General features: G+C 45.6%; 1 pseudogene across 1 annotated transcript in view; it reads right to left on the reverse strand.

Annotated features, from left to right (window-relative positions):
- The window catches only part of LOC308568838 (phosphofurin acidic cluster sorting protein 2-like), a 69591-nt pseudogene extending 69390 nt beyond the window's left edge, over nt 1-201 (reverse strand). Inside the window, exon 1 of the transcript in view lies at nt 126-201. The product of the transcript in view is annotated as a phosphofurin acidic cluster sorting protein 2-like (transcript). The remainder of the gene's footprint in view (nt 1-125) is intronic.
- Nucleotides 202-13412: the final 13211 nt, after the last annotated feature.

Raw genomic sequence — 13412 nt, forward strand, 5'->3', positions numbered from 1 at the left:
GCCCCAACAAGCTCCAGGTGCACATCTGACCTGCATCCCAACTGCCTTTTAGAAGCAGCCTTGGAAGAGACAAGAGATAAGCTGGTTGGAGGTGGGTACACCCCCCGCTCATCCTGAGAACTCACCTTTCAGCACACTGCTGGTGTAAGGGGGCACGGGAATGAGGTCATGGGCTTTGAAGTCTCCCAGATCTGGTCTCATCTGCAAGCTAGGGACAACAACCCCATCTTAGAAAAGTGTTGGGAAGATGGAGTGAGGCCTACAAAGTGCCTGGTGGGAAGCAGATCCCACTCAGTAGCTGCCGTCCTCTGCCCCTCTCCCCACTCCCAGGCTTATCATGAAAAACCTCAATTGAATTGTTTTATGTGCTCGCAGCCCATCTTGTTCAGGAAGGACTCAGTACGCAAATTTACATATGCAAAATCTACCCTTTTCCACAACTGGATTTTGCAAATATCGCTGATATGTTTGTTTCCTTCAGTTAAAAGTGAATTTATAATAAATTCTGGTTTGGGTAAAAATAAAATATTTAAACTTAAAATAATGCTGTGAGTGTTAATACACCTACTCTTCTATTTTTCAATATTTAAATGAAGCCTTTAAAAACAAATAAACACACATATTAGAATGCAAATTTTTCTGTTGCCTCAGCTTTACTGTGGCTCAGCACCACACTGTAAGAGCCTGTCTTTCTATAAAATTCTGATATTTTGTTCATCAAACAGGAAAGGAGTTAGATACCGTCACTCCTCCATCTAGAGTTCACACTTCTGCTAATTCTACAAAAGAGCAAGAAAGCTCCCCAGAGGCCTGTCTTTGCAAGGAGGAAGCAGCGACTGTTCCCTTTTCAGGTGGGACATTTATGAGTTAAGTGCTGAGCTGCCCACAAAGCAGACAGCCCCCTGGCCAGAACACACACTTCAATGTCCCTTGAAGCATGGCATGAATGCAATGGACCTCAGAAGCCCAGAAAGCTATGAGAGGCTGGGAAAGAGTCTCCCTGCACCTGCTGTAGTGCCCCAACAAGGAGCTGCCCTGGCACACTTAGAGGGCCCACCAGTCCTGAGAGTTGGACTTGGCCTCACACCCAACTTCCTGAAAACCTCAGCTCTGGCTCAGCAGGAAGATTCAGGGGTCCCCACCCTTCCTGAGAGCTGGGTCTGGCCCTACACCCAACTTCTTAAAGAGTCTCTCAACCAGGGCTCTGCAGAAAGATTCACGGGGACCCCACCCATCCTCACTCCTGGCTCTGTGGCCAGGCTCTAGGTGATGGCCTGGCAGGATGCCATGTGAAGATGTGTGTACTTCATGCTACGTGGGTCTGCACCCAGCGCGGCAGCCTGCCTGACCTTCTGCCCCTGGCCTGACTGTAGATGTGGCCTGTCTGGGTGTCTGGCTCTAAGTCCCTGCTCTGCTCAGAACCATGATGGCCCCTCTCCCCTGGCCACACCCCTATGTGGTTTCCTCTGGGTGACTTCTGTTTCTGTTTCTGTTCCTGCTCCTGCTGGGTGAGGGTGTTCTTCCTGGTTGGTGTCCCAGGGCCTGGAGAGTTCTGAAGAGACCTGGGAGTGGGCAGCTCTGAGCTCAGTCCTGGGCTCTCAAGCCCACCCTGCACTTTGCCTCTCCCCACACACCACCTCCTGTCAGCATCACAGCTCATGGCTTGGTCCAAAGAGTCCAGGTCCCAAGAGAGGGAGAACTGAGGAGCACAGAACAGTGAGTGTCCCGAACATGCATCCTCCCATTCCCTGACCCTTCATACTCCTGATTGTCCCCAAGCCCAGACCCAGCAACTCAGTAACTTGACCTCTTTCAGTGTCTCCCGGCCCCCTCTGGACTGCTCCTTCCTATGCCTTTTCCTCCCTCTCCCTTTCGCCTCCTTTCTCCCAACATCATGTGTTGGTAGATGCCCTGGGGTTTACAAAAGTGGGTTCTGAATGCTGAATAGGGGTTTACCAGGTGAATATAATGACCCGAGTGAGCGTCTTGCACTGGGAGATGGGACCAAGGATGACAGCTATTCTCTGCCTGTCTGATCCCCTCACTACACACCCTCTCCCCAGGGAACATCCCCAAGGCCCTCCAAGCTGGAACTGAGAAGACCAGTGGAACAGACATGGCCAGTGCAGCAGACCAGGTCCGTGGAGCAGAGATCGCCCAAGGAGTCCAGCTGCAGCTACCTAAGAAGGATCTCTGGGAGCACCCTCTTGGTGCCACCCCAGATCAGCCAGAGAAGGCAGGTGACATGGAGGAGTCCTCAAACCTGGTGGCTCAACACGGGGAGCAGCAGGCCTGGGACCTGCCCCTGCAGACCGGGGAGCAGATAGGCACAAGCAAGCTGTGTGCCGGACCCCAGAATGAGGCAGTCTTCGAGCTAGGTGAGTAGACAAAGCGCCCTCTGCCTGCTGTCCATCTTCTACCCACCCGCACCCCACTGAACCCTCCACCAAACCTTCCTCTGGGCAGTGCTGGGGACTGCCCTGTCAGAGGGGGGATCCAGCCCAGACAAGGCTGGAGCTAGGAGGCTTGCTGGGGGAAAGGGCCTCACTGGACCCCACTTCTAGCCAAGTGCATTCCCAGCAACCCTCGTGGTGCTCACAGCACCTGGGAGGGAGTGCTCAGAGGGCCAGGGAGACTAGAGGCTGACTTTCAGAAGGCACCAGCAGGGCGTGTATGTGTTTCACACCCACCACCCAAGCAGCCCTTGCCTGCCCTTGTGCTGTAAGCACAGAAGGGAATCGTAGGGAAGCAGGTTCCAGGCCCAGCATGACCACATTGGGCAAGTCACTGCACTGCTCTCTGCATCTGTCTCTCCCTCCGTAAAGTGAGAGGGTAAGAGCCTGCCTCCTGGCCTGTAGGAGCTTAAAGAGATAATCCATGTTAGGCGTTTAGCACAGAGTCTGATTCCTACTAAATGCTCAATAAATTGTGCTGCTGCTGTTCCTGCCACTGCTGATGTTCTTACTATTAGCAGCCATGGGTGGCAGAGGCTTGCAGCCTCATGTGGGGGAAATTGAGGTACAGAGTGGAGTCGTGACTTACATGGGAAAGTAGAGGCAGAATCAGGGCAGAGATGCAAACTTCCTGGAGCCCAGATCAGGACATTGGCCCAGCAGTGTCAGGGCAGCATTCTCCAAGGAGAGGCTGGGGCAGGCTGCAATGGGTCCACTGGTTTCTACTGACCTCGCTTAGCTAAGACCAGTTCTCTTGATTCCTGGTTCTCTTTGGTTGGAGAACCCTGGCTCAGTGCCCTGGCTCCTGCCCACCCTGCTAGCAAGCATCAACCTCCTTATTTGCTTCCCACAGGGGTATTGCTCCCACTCCTCCACTCCACAAATCCACACTTGTGGAATACCCCCAGAGGACTGATCTCCACTACGGTGCTGAAATTCTTTGACCCCGAGTCCTGGGGCTCCTCTAGGGCTTAGAAAGAATTTGAAACACTTTCCTGACGTATGGACAGAGCTGGAAATGTGAGGCTTGCTGAGTTGGCATGAGGGCACTGAGTGGGCCTGCAAGGCAGCCAGTGGGTTCCCACCCAGGTGCGCCTATAGCTGCATGAGGACCTGGGCCTAGAAAACTCCACAAGAAAGGTGGAGGAGTTAGGATGGGGTGGTGGGGTCAGCAGGCCTAGAAATGATCTTTAAGGAACATTCCAGTGTTGAGATTATACCCACTCTGATTTGACGGATAAACTGAAACCCGTACAGGCTAGACAGTGAACCTTGCCCAACCAGGTGTGATGTATAACATGGTCACTGCCCAGGCACAGCTCAGGTCATAATCTCAGTGGACTCTGAAGTTCCTTGGGATCAGGGAGGTCCAGAAAGTTCCAAGGAGGACTCTGTTCTCCAGGTGAACCCCAAAAGAAGTTTCGGCTTACTCCTCAGTCCAAGCCAGTTCCCTCTCTTGACTTCTCTGATTTCAACCTTCACCACACTTGAGTCACCCAGGCCGGAAATCCCAGCTGCACCCTTGCCTCTTTCTCTTTTCATCGCAGCATCAAAATTCAGCACTTGGAATAGCCAGGGCTGGAACCAGAACCAGTGATCTCTCCCTCCACACTGCTGCTGCTTGTGAGGACCCCACCCCCAGTTTCCATGGCCCCCTTTCCTCTCCCCTTCCTTCTGTGCCCACTCTCACTTCTGTTCCCAAGCCCTGGCTGTGATGGTCACAAGCTCAGGCTCCATTGTCTGATATAATTGTAGCTAATCCTGCTCTCTTTAGGTTTCCATTTGCACTGAGTATTTTTTCCATCCCTTTGCTTTAGCCTATGTGTGTCCTTAAAGCTGAAGCAAGTCCCCTGTAGGCAGCTAGTCAAGTCTTGGGGTTTTATTGTTGGTTTGTTTTCACATTTTATCCGTTCAGCCACTCTATGTCTTCTCATTAGAGAATTTAACCCTTTTACATTTAAAGTAATTTTTGATAGGGAAGGACTTGTCAATTGTTTTTGCAGCTGTTACGTAGTTTCTTTATTCCTTCTGCCCTCTCCTGCGGTTGCCCTGTGGGGTTTGATGAGTTTCTATAGTGTTAAGCTGCGATTCCTTTCTCTTTCTCTTTTGTGTACCTGCTGTAGGTATTTGTTTTGTGTCTACCATGAGATTTACAGGAAACATCTTGTACTTATTATGTTGTATTTTAAGCTTATGACAACTTAATTTCAATCTACCCTTTTGCTTCCCCCATGTTTTATGTTTCTGATGAAAAAATTTACATCTTTTGTATTGTGCAGCCATTGCCAAATTATTTTAACTAGAGTTATTTTTAATACTTTTTTCTCTTTTTCTCTTGGAGTTTCACTCATTAGATTTATTATTTCAATTTAATATAAAATGTCATCATAGAAAAAGAAAGCACACAAGTAATAAATGTGTTAAACTCCTCCCTTCAGGCACAGAGTCTTCAGTAAATGCTCAGTCATTGCTCTCTCCTCACTGAGTCAGAGTTTTCCCAAAGATAAACCACACAGAGTCTTGTCATAATACTTTTTATTACAATATCCGGAAAACTGAGCATGCAAGTTTAGAAGGTGTCAAGACCCCTCCTTCAATTGTAGGAATGTGCCATTTAAGACTGTATATTTAAACTATAAAGAAGTTCAAATGTAAAAAAAGAAAAAAAGAATGCACTTTCTTCATAAACTTTCTGTGCGTCTCTTGCTACCAATCATATATTCTTTGTAAACCCTGCAAAACTTTCCTGTAAAGAAAGTTTACACACACATGTATATGTATGTGTATATATATATACACACACACATACATACAGTGTGTGTGTGTGTAAAGTGTTGGTAGCTGCCCTTCCCCAAAGATCAGATGTTTTCATGCTGGTGTCAGTGAATGAACACAGATACATATTACTTTGACACTTAAATACATAATTGTGAAATTTAAACAAGCCAAGAGCAAGAGGAAAAAGCACTAGGCAGATGGTATATTTGGAGGTAAATTACCAAAACATCCGTCTTTCTAAGTCCACAGTCCCTCTTGCAGGTTGACCTTCAAGGAAATTCTTTCTTTATTGCAAGCACAACCCCAAAGGCACTGGACAGCTTCCTCACTACTGTCTCACCTGGTGGCTCCAGTATTGCTACCGGCAAACACGTTCACTCCCTGGAGGGTCTCGGAGCCAAGTAAGGGCAAAGGACACCACCAAGGGCTGCTGGGCCCAGGCACCTTCACCTTGGAGTGCACTTAGGTCACTTGATCAAGGGCAGCTTCAGTGCATTCCCACTGTGCCCAGCGCCTTCCTACTGAGGGGAGCTGGTAGAATGACAATTTGAACAGTCTAAGGCTATTTCTAATTGAGGAGGAATAAAGTGAACTAACCTGCCCCTCTTCCATCTTTCACTCGCTAAAACTGGCCAGTGAGGGGAGGAAGGACCTTGAACAGTAAATGAGGGTCTGGGATGGCAAATAGGAGGCAGGTGGAAACAAAGGACCTGGACAGAAAGATCAGCCAGATCATAGGAAGACAATAGGGGACCAGCCACTGGACAGAGCAGGGGCCGCAGGGGAGCCAGTGACCCACCATATCCTCTTGGAGCCACTCGCTCAGCTCTGGGGAAGTAAGTGTGGCACCAGGGCCTGGAGGTGGCAGAGGCTGTGGGGAGGACATCACTGAAGCGCTCCTGTGAGATACAGCTTCTCTCCGTGTTCGCTGGGGAAGATGGGGCCTTGGTGTAGTTTCCCACCACCTGTCCAGGGTGTGAAACTGGCCCTGGGATGCAGTAGACACTCTTCAGAAGCTGCACCTTGAGATGTTAGTTCTTCCCTGAGGCTTTGAGAGACAAAGACAAGTCCCTGGGCCAGGATTCTCTGTCCTTAATGAGGAAGTCGCCCTCTGGCACCGCTCACTGAGGGCGCACTCAGCCTGATGGCACATCATTCCCGTAGCGCCGCTGTCTGCCTGTGAAGCCCCCACTGCCCCTTCCAGGGTAGCTGACTGGTGGGCATGCAAAGGGGACAGGGCAGCCGGTCGCTGAGGACCACCACGAATTTCTGGGGAATGAGGCCAACCTTCCCCCAAGTGCTTATGCATTTCCAACACTCTGGCTCATTCTTGGCTTTTCCATTACCTCCATGGTCTCTCCCTTCTCAAAGTTGAGCTTCCCGATGACTGAGTTGATAGGATACAGTCTTTGGACCACACATAATACGCAGGTTCCCTGGCCATTGCTCAGGGATGGACTCTTTAGCAGGCTCCGGAAGGTGGAGGACTAGAACCAGCTCGCCCACTTCCTCCAGGTTGTAGTTGAAGGGGAACCACCCCAATTGCTCGGTGTAGCTGCCACGTCACCATCTGTCGCTGCACTTCTCCATGACAGTGACACACTACCCCTTAACCAGGGATTGTTCATCTACCCTGCCAGTCACATACACAAATTGACAAAGTCTGAGATGTTGAGGTCTAAGATGCAGTTGGCACGGCCCTAGTTGACAGGGCACTCAATATCCATGCTGGGTGTCGTGGCCAAATCCCACATGCTGGTCCTCATCTTGATCTTGCCAAGGCCGAGTGTGTCCTTCAGGTTCTTCCTGAGGGAGCCCTTCTAAAGGCTATCCTTCCTCTCCACCTAGTTGGATCGCGCCATGTCCTATATCCTCTTGGCAGCTTCCTCACCTACCACCATGTCTTGGAGTCATTCAGCAGCCACATGCCCCAGTCCTTCTTGATGTCAAGTTCCTGGTCCTGTTGAGTAATTTAGTCCCACTTGGCTATAACAATAACTTCTCCCGTCATCTTTCACAGTGTCCTCCTTTGGTGCTCAGTTAGGAGAGGTGACTGGCACAACACAACTCCTCAGATGGTGAATTTTTAGCTGATTGCTCCTCTGAAGTTACAAAGCTTCTGGTATTCTCCATACTCTCAAATCCCACTCATCTCAGCAGAGAACTGTGATCTGGGAAATCACTTGTAGAAAAGGAACATATAAAATCTGAACTGTCTGAAGCAACAGGGGCGGACACCTCACACATTCTCATTTGGTCCCTGAAGCTGTTACAACGCTAGTTAAAGCCAGGTGCCTGACCTTCATCATCCAACGACCCACTGCATACCCCAAAGACTTTCCAAGGCCATCATTACTGTCCTGCCACCAGTGCCTCCATGCCCCCCTTCACCAGCTCCCAGGATTCCTTCCAGCCTGACAACCCCACACCCACTCCCCACTCCAGCAGCACTGGCCAATACTTTTGTTTTTTTATCCATTCTACAAGAGTTATTTATACACCATCCATTATTACAGTATGAATTATTCTGAATATGACTATGTATTTACCTTTACCAGTGAGATTTATACTTTCATATGGTTTCATGTTACCAATTAGCACCCTTTATTTCAGCTTGGAGAACTCCTTTATGCATTTCTTGTGAGTCAGCTCTAGTGGTAATCAACTCCCTCAGCTTTTGTTTATCTGGGAAAACCTGTATAGCTCTTTCATTTCTGAAGCTTTGCTGGGTAAATTATTCTTACCTGACACCTGTTTTTCTTTCAGCACTTTGAATATACCATCTACTCTCTTCTGAACTGTGATGTTTCTGCTGAAAAATCTGGTCATAGCTTTGTGGGAGTCCCCTGGTATGCGATCAGTCATTCCCTTGCTGCTTTCATCTTCTTTTTGTCATTGATTTTTGACAATTTTATTATAATGTGATAAGTGAAGTCCTTTTAAAGTTGAATCTGTATCAGGATCTTGAGTTTCATGTACATGGATGTCCACATCTCTTTGCAGATCTTGAATTTTATATAGTTTTCATGACATGAATATTATTATTATTTGACTTTTTCAACTACTTAAAAATGTAACAGCCATTCTTAGGGCACAGGTGTACAACAAGTGGGCATCTAGATTTGGCCAGAGTTTTCCAAACCCTGGTCAAACACATAATATTAAAATGTAACTCGTTGGAATATTAGTGGTAGGGGGAGAATTTTGAAAGTGTTACTACATCAAGAAGATTTAGATGTGTACCATGCTAACGCATCCATTAAAACCAGGATATTTTTGAGAACATGGCACCAAAAAGACCTCAGCCCTTTCTTGGCATCTCAGGCAGACTCAGGATTCAGAGTGGGGTGGGCCATAGCCATGACCCAGAGTGGCCATACTGATGCATTAGAAGATCTTCACATTGCCAGAAATGTTCTCATAAGAGACAATAAAGGAGGATCTGTAGATCATGATTCCAGAGGTGGGGGTGGGCCCTTGACACCTTGGTCTCACCAAGCTAAAGATGAAAATTGACCCCACATATTCTGTAGGTCCAGCAGGTTTCCCAAGCTGAACTGGGCTTCAGGATCCCAAGTGGGTCACTTACATCATCTCAAACATTCACCTAAGGAGAGAGGTGACAGGCACTCAAAATATTCTAAAAGGGGGAAGTGAAGGTCTTATAACAGTAATTGTTCTTGGAATCTGACTAACATATGACCTTGAGGTTCCTCTCAGGGGCACAGTCCCTGACATGTGCTCAGTTCCTCACAGTTCACAAACCACTTTCCTCTCTGTCCAGGTGGTTTCCCACAGAAACAGACCCTGGCACTAATTTTGAAAGCAGGTAGCTTGTTCAGGAGCTGATTCACTTGGTTCACCATTAGGAGAGAGAAGTGAGACAGGGAAGGGGGTAAACCAATGAAACCTGCATTATGGAGCAGGTTACCTCTGTGAGCAACTGAGGTTCGATGTACTGGGGATCTTTAGGAGACAGTGTAGAACACACTTCAGAGGTGTCTCTCTTGGGGGACAAGGAACTTCCACTTGTCATTGGTTGAATGCTTCTCCTGGAACATTAACACCCAAGGGTTTCTGGCCTGTCACACTCATTGCCTGAGAAAGAGCCCTCCAATACGCAACCACAGGTGCTTGCAGAAGATCTTGACATGTGCTTTATGGGTGGGTGCAGAGGGGTTACTGTCAGGAAACTATAGAATCTGCTACATTATCTCCTTCCTTCCATCATGACCACTTACAATTTACAGATAAAAAACTGGCACTCAGTGGGGCCAATAGCTCAGGTCATGGAATTAATGAGAGCAGAGACTTGTGTCTATTTTGTTCACTCTTTTTTTCTCTTTTTTTGTTTTGTTTCAGATGTCCCTTTTTTCCTCCCATTGACCCCCTCCTCCCTACTCCTGCCCCCTCCCGAGGCCTCCCCAGGCCTTCACTCGGTGGAGTCTTTAGGGTTTTCTATGTACCATATCATGTCATCTGCAAATAACAACAGTTGTATTTCCTCCTTTCCAATTTGGATGCCTTTTATTTTTTCTTCTTGTCTGATCACTGTGGCTAGGACTTCCAGTACTATGTTGAATAAGAGTGGTGAAAGTGGACACCCCTGTCTTGTTCCTGTTCTTAGGAGAAAAGGTTTTAGTTTTTGCCCATTGAGTATGATGTTGGCTGTAGGTTTGTCATATATGGCCTTTATTATGTTGAGGTATGATCCCTCTATCCCACTTTGCTGATGGTTTTTTATCAAAAATGGGTGTTGGATTTTTTGTCGAATGCTTTTACTGTATCTATTGACATGATCATGTGATATTTGTCTTTCAATTTGTTTATGTGATGTATCACATTTATTGATTTGCGAATATTGTATCAGCCTTGCATCGCTGGAATAAATCCCACTTGGTCATGTTGTATGATCTTTTTAATATATTGCTGGATCTGATTTGCTAATATTTTGTTGAGGGTTTTAGCATCTATGTTCTTCAGGGATATTGGCCTATAATTCTCTTCCTTTGTAGTGTCTTTATCTGGTTTTGGAATTAGGCTAATGCTGGTCTCATGAAAAGAGTTTGTAAGTGCTCCTTCCTCTTGGATTTTTTTGAATAGTTTGAGGAGGATAGGTGGTAATTCTTCTTTGAATATTTGGTAAAACTCCCCTGTGAAGCCATCTGGGCCAGGACTTTTGTTTGGTGAGAGTTTTTTTTATTACTGCTTCAATTTCTTCATTTGTTATCAGCCTATTCAGGTTTTCTGATTGTTCCTGATTCAGTTCTGGAAGGTTGCATGTTGCTAGGAATTTGTCCTTCTGGTCCAGGTTGTCTAGCTCTTTGGGGTACAGTTGTTATTTCGCCTCTTTTATTTCTGATTTTATTTATTTGTTTCTTGATGAGTCTGGCTAAAGGTTCATCAATCTTGTTTATCTTTTCAAAGAACCAGCTCTTGGTTCCATTGATCTGTATTGTTTTTTTAGTCTCTATGTCTTTTATTTCCACTCTGATCTTTATTATTTCCTTCCTTCTACCTCCTCTTGTTATTCTCTTTCTAATTCTTTAAGTTGTAGGGTTAGATAGTTTATTAGAAATTTTTCTTGTTTCCTGAGGTAGGCCTGCTGTGCTATGAACTTCCCCCTCAGGGCTGCTTTTGTTGTGTCCCATAGATTTTGGGTTATTGTGTGTTCATTTTCATTTGCTTCCAGGAAGTTTTTTATTTCTTCCTTGATCTCATTGATAACCCATTCATTGGTTAATAATATGCTTTATAACTTCCATGTATTTGAATGTTTTAAGGGTGTGTTTATTGTAGCTGATTTCTAGTTTCATGCCATTATGACCCGAGATGATGCTTGATATGATTTCAATTTTCTTGAACTTGTAGAGACTTAGTTTGTATCCTAGCATGTGGTCTATCTTTGAGAATGTCCCATATGCACTTGAGAAGAATGTATATTCTGCAGCTTTGGGGTGAAATATTGTATAAATGTCCATTAAATCCATTTGATGTAGTGTGTCATTTGGGGTCGCTGTTTCCTTGTTGCTTTTTTGTCTAGAAGACCTTTCCAGTGAAGTCAGTGGGGTGTTTAAGTCCTCCTGCTATGATTGTATTGCTATTGATCTTTCCCTTAAAGTCCTCCAGAAATTTTTTTTATATATTGTGTGCTCCTATATTGGGTTCATATATGTTTACCAGGGTTATATCCTCTTGTTGTATTGACCCTTTAGTATTATGAAATGGCCTTCATTGTCTCTTGTTATGGCCTTCATTTTGAAGTCTATTTTGTCAGATATGAGTATTGCTACTCCAGTCTTTTTTTTTTTAATTTCTATTTGCATGGAAAATTTTTTTCCATTCCTTCACTTTCTTTCTATGTGAGTCTTTTGTTCTGAGGTGGGTCTCTTGTAGAAAGCATATATATGGGTCATGTTTTCTTATCCATTCAGCTACCCTATGTCTTTTGATTGGAGCATTTAAGTCATTTATATTTAAGGCTATCTTGATAGGTACTTATTTGTTCCCATTTTTATTCTTTATTCCTGTGTCCCTCTCTCTCTCTTTATTTCTTCTTCTTACAACAGTCCCTTTAGTATTTCTTGCAGTGCTGGTCTGATGGTAATAAACTTCTTTAACCTTTTCTTGTGTGCAAAGCTCTTTATTTCACCTTCAATTTTGAGTGATAGTCATGCTGGATAGAGTAGTCTTGGATTCAGTCCTGTGCTTTTTATTACTTTGTATACTTCATGCCATTCCCTTCTGGCCTGAAGTGTTTCTATTGAGAAATCAGCTGACAGTCTAATGGGACCTCTTTTGTAGGTAACTTTCTGTCTGTCTCTTGCAGCCTTTAAGATTCTTTCTTTGCCTTAACATTTGCCATTATAATTATGATATGTCTTGGTGTGGGTCTTTTTGTGTTCATCTTGATTGGGACTCTCTGTGTTTCCTGGATTTGCATGACTTTTTCATTCAGCTGGTCAACGAAGTTTTCTGTTATCATTTCTTCAAACAGGTTTCCTATTCCTTGCCCATATTCTTCTCCTTCTGGTACCCCTATGATGTGGATGTTGGTACATTTCATTTTGTCCCAAAACTTCCTTAAACTCTCCTCTTGCTTTTTTTTTTTTTTTTTTTTAATATATCTTTATTGATTTCAGAGAGAGGAAAGGAGAGGGAAAAAGAGATAGAAACATAAATGATAAGAGTCATTGATCGAGCCCGCAACCTGGGCATGTGCCCTGACCAGGAATCGAACCCCAATCTCCTGGATCCTAGATCGACACTCAACCGCTGAGCCACGCCCGACCGGGCTCCTGCTTTTTTTTTTTAATTGCTGCTCTGAATGGGTGGTTTCGTCTACCTTGTCTTCTAATTCTCTGATTTGGTCCTCAGTTTATTCTGGTCTACTTCCTTCCAGGGTATTTTTATTTCAGTTATGTGATTCTTCATTTCCGATTGATTTTTATTCATGGTGTCGACCTCTTTTTTCATGCTGCTGTACTTCTGATTAAGTTTCTTATAGTTCTCATTAAGTTGCTTGTAGTTCTCACTAAGTTGTTTGAGAATCTTATACCCATTACTTTGAATTTTTTCTCTGGCAAATTGTTTGCCTCCAATTCACTTAGTTCCTTTTCTGGCAATTCCTCCTTTTTTTTTCATTTGGGGGTTGTTTTTTGGTTTTTTTTTTTTAATATATCTTTATTGATTTCAAAGAGAGGAAAGGAGAGGGAGAGAAGGAGACAGAAACATCAATGATGAGAGAGTAATTGATTGGCTGCAGCCCACAACCCAGGCATGTGCCCTGACCGGGAATTGAACCCCGATCGCCTGGATCCTAGGTCGATGCTCAACCGCTGAGCCACGCCCAGCCGTGCTGGGGGTTGTTTCTTTGTCTCCCCATTTTAGTAGTCCAGTAATCCAAGCACGTGTGAAGCAGGCCAGATAGTGAGGGCAGGTCTGTGGGTCTGGGGATGATGAGTTGCACTGGCTCACAGCAGTGTGTCCAATCCTCTGGTGGCCCTGGGTTAGGCCTGCTGGGTTGTGGTTGCAGGTGCATACAACTGGAGGCATTGAGTCCCAGCAGGGTCTGATCTTCAAGGGGTGCTGGGTGAAGTGCACCTGGTCACAGAGGCAGGTCCATGTGTCCAGGGGTGTCAGGTCATGGCTAAGATGATGATTGCTCTTTATTCCCAGACA

Source organism: Miniopterus schreibersii, assembly GCF_964146895.1.
Source record: "Miniopterus schreibersii genome assembly, chromosome: 16".
Lineage (NCBI taxonomy): Eukaryota > Metazoa > Chordata > Mammalia > Chiroptera > Miniopteridae > Miniopterus > Miniopterus schreibersii.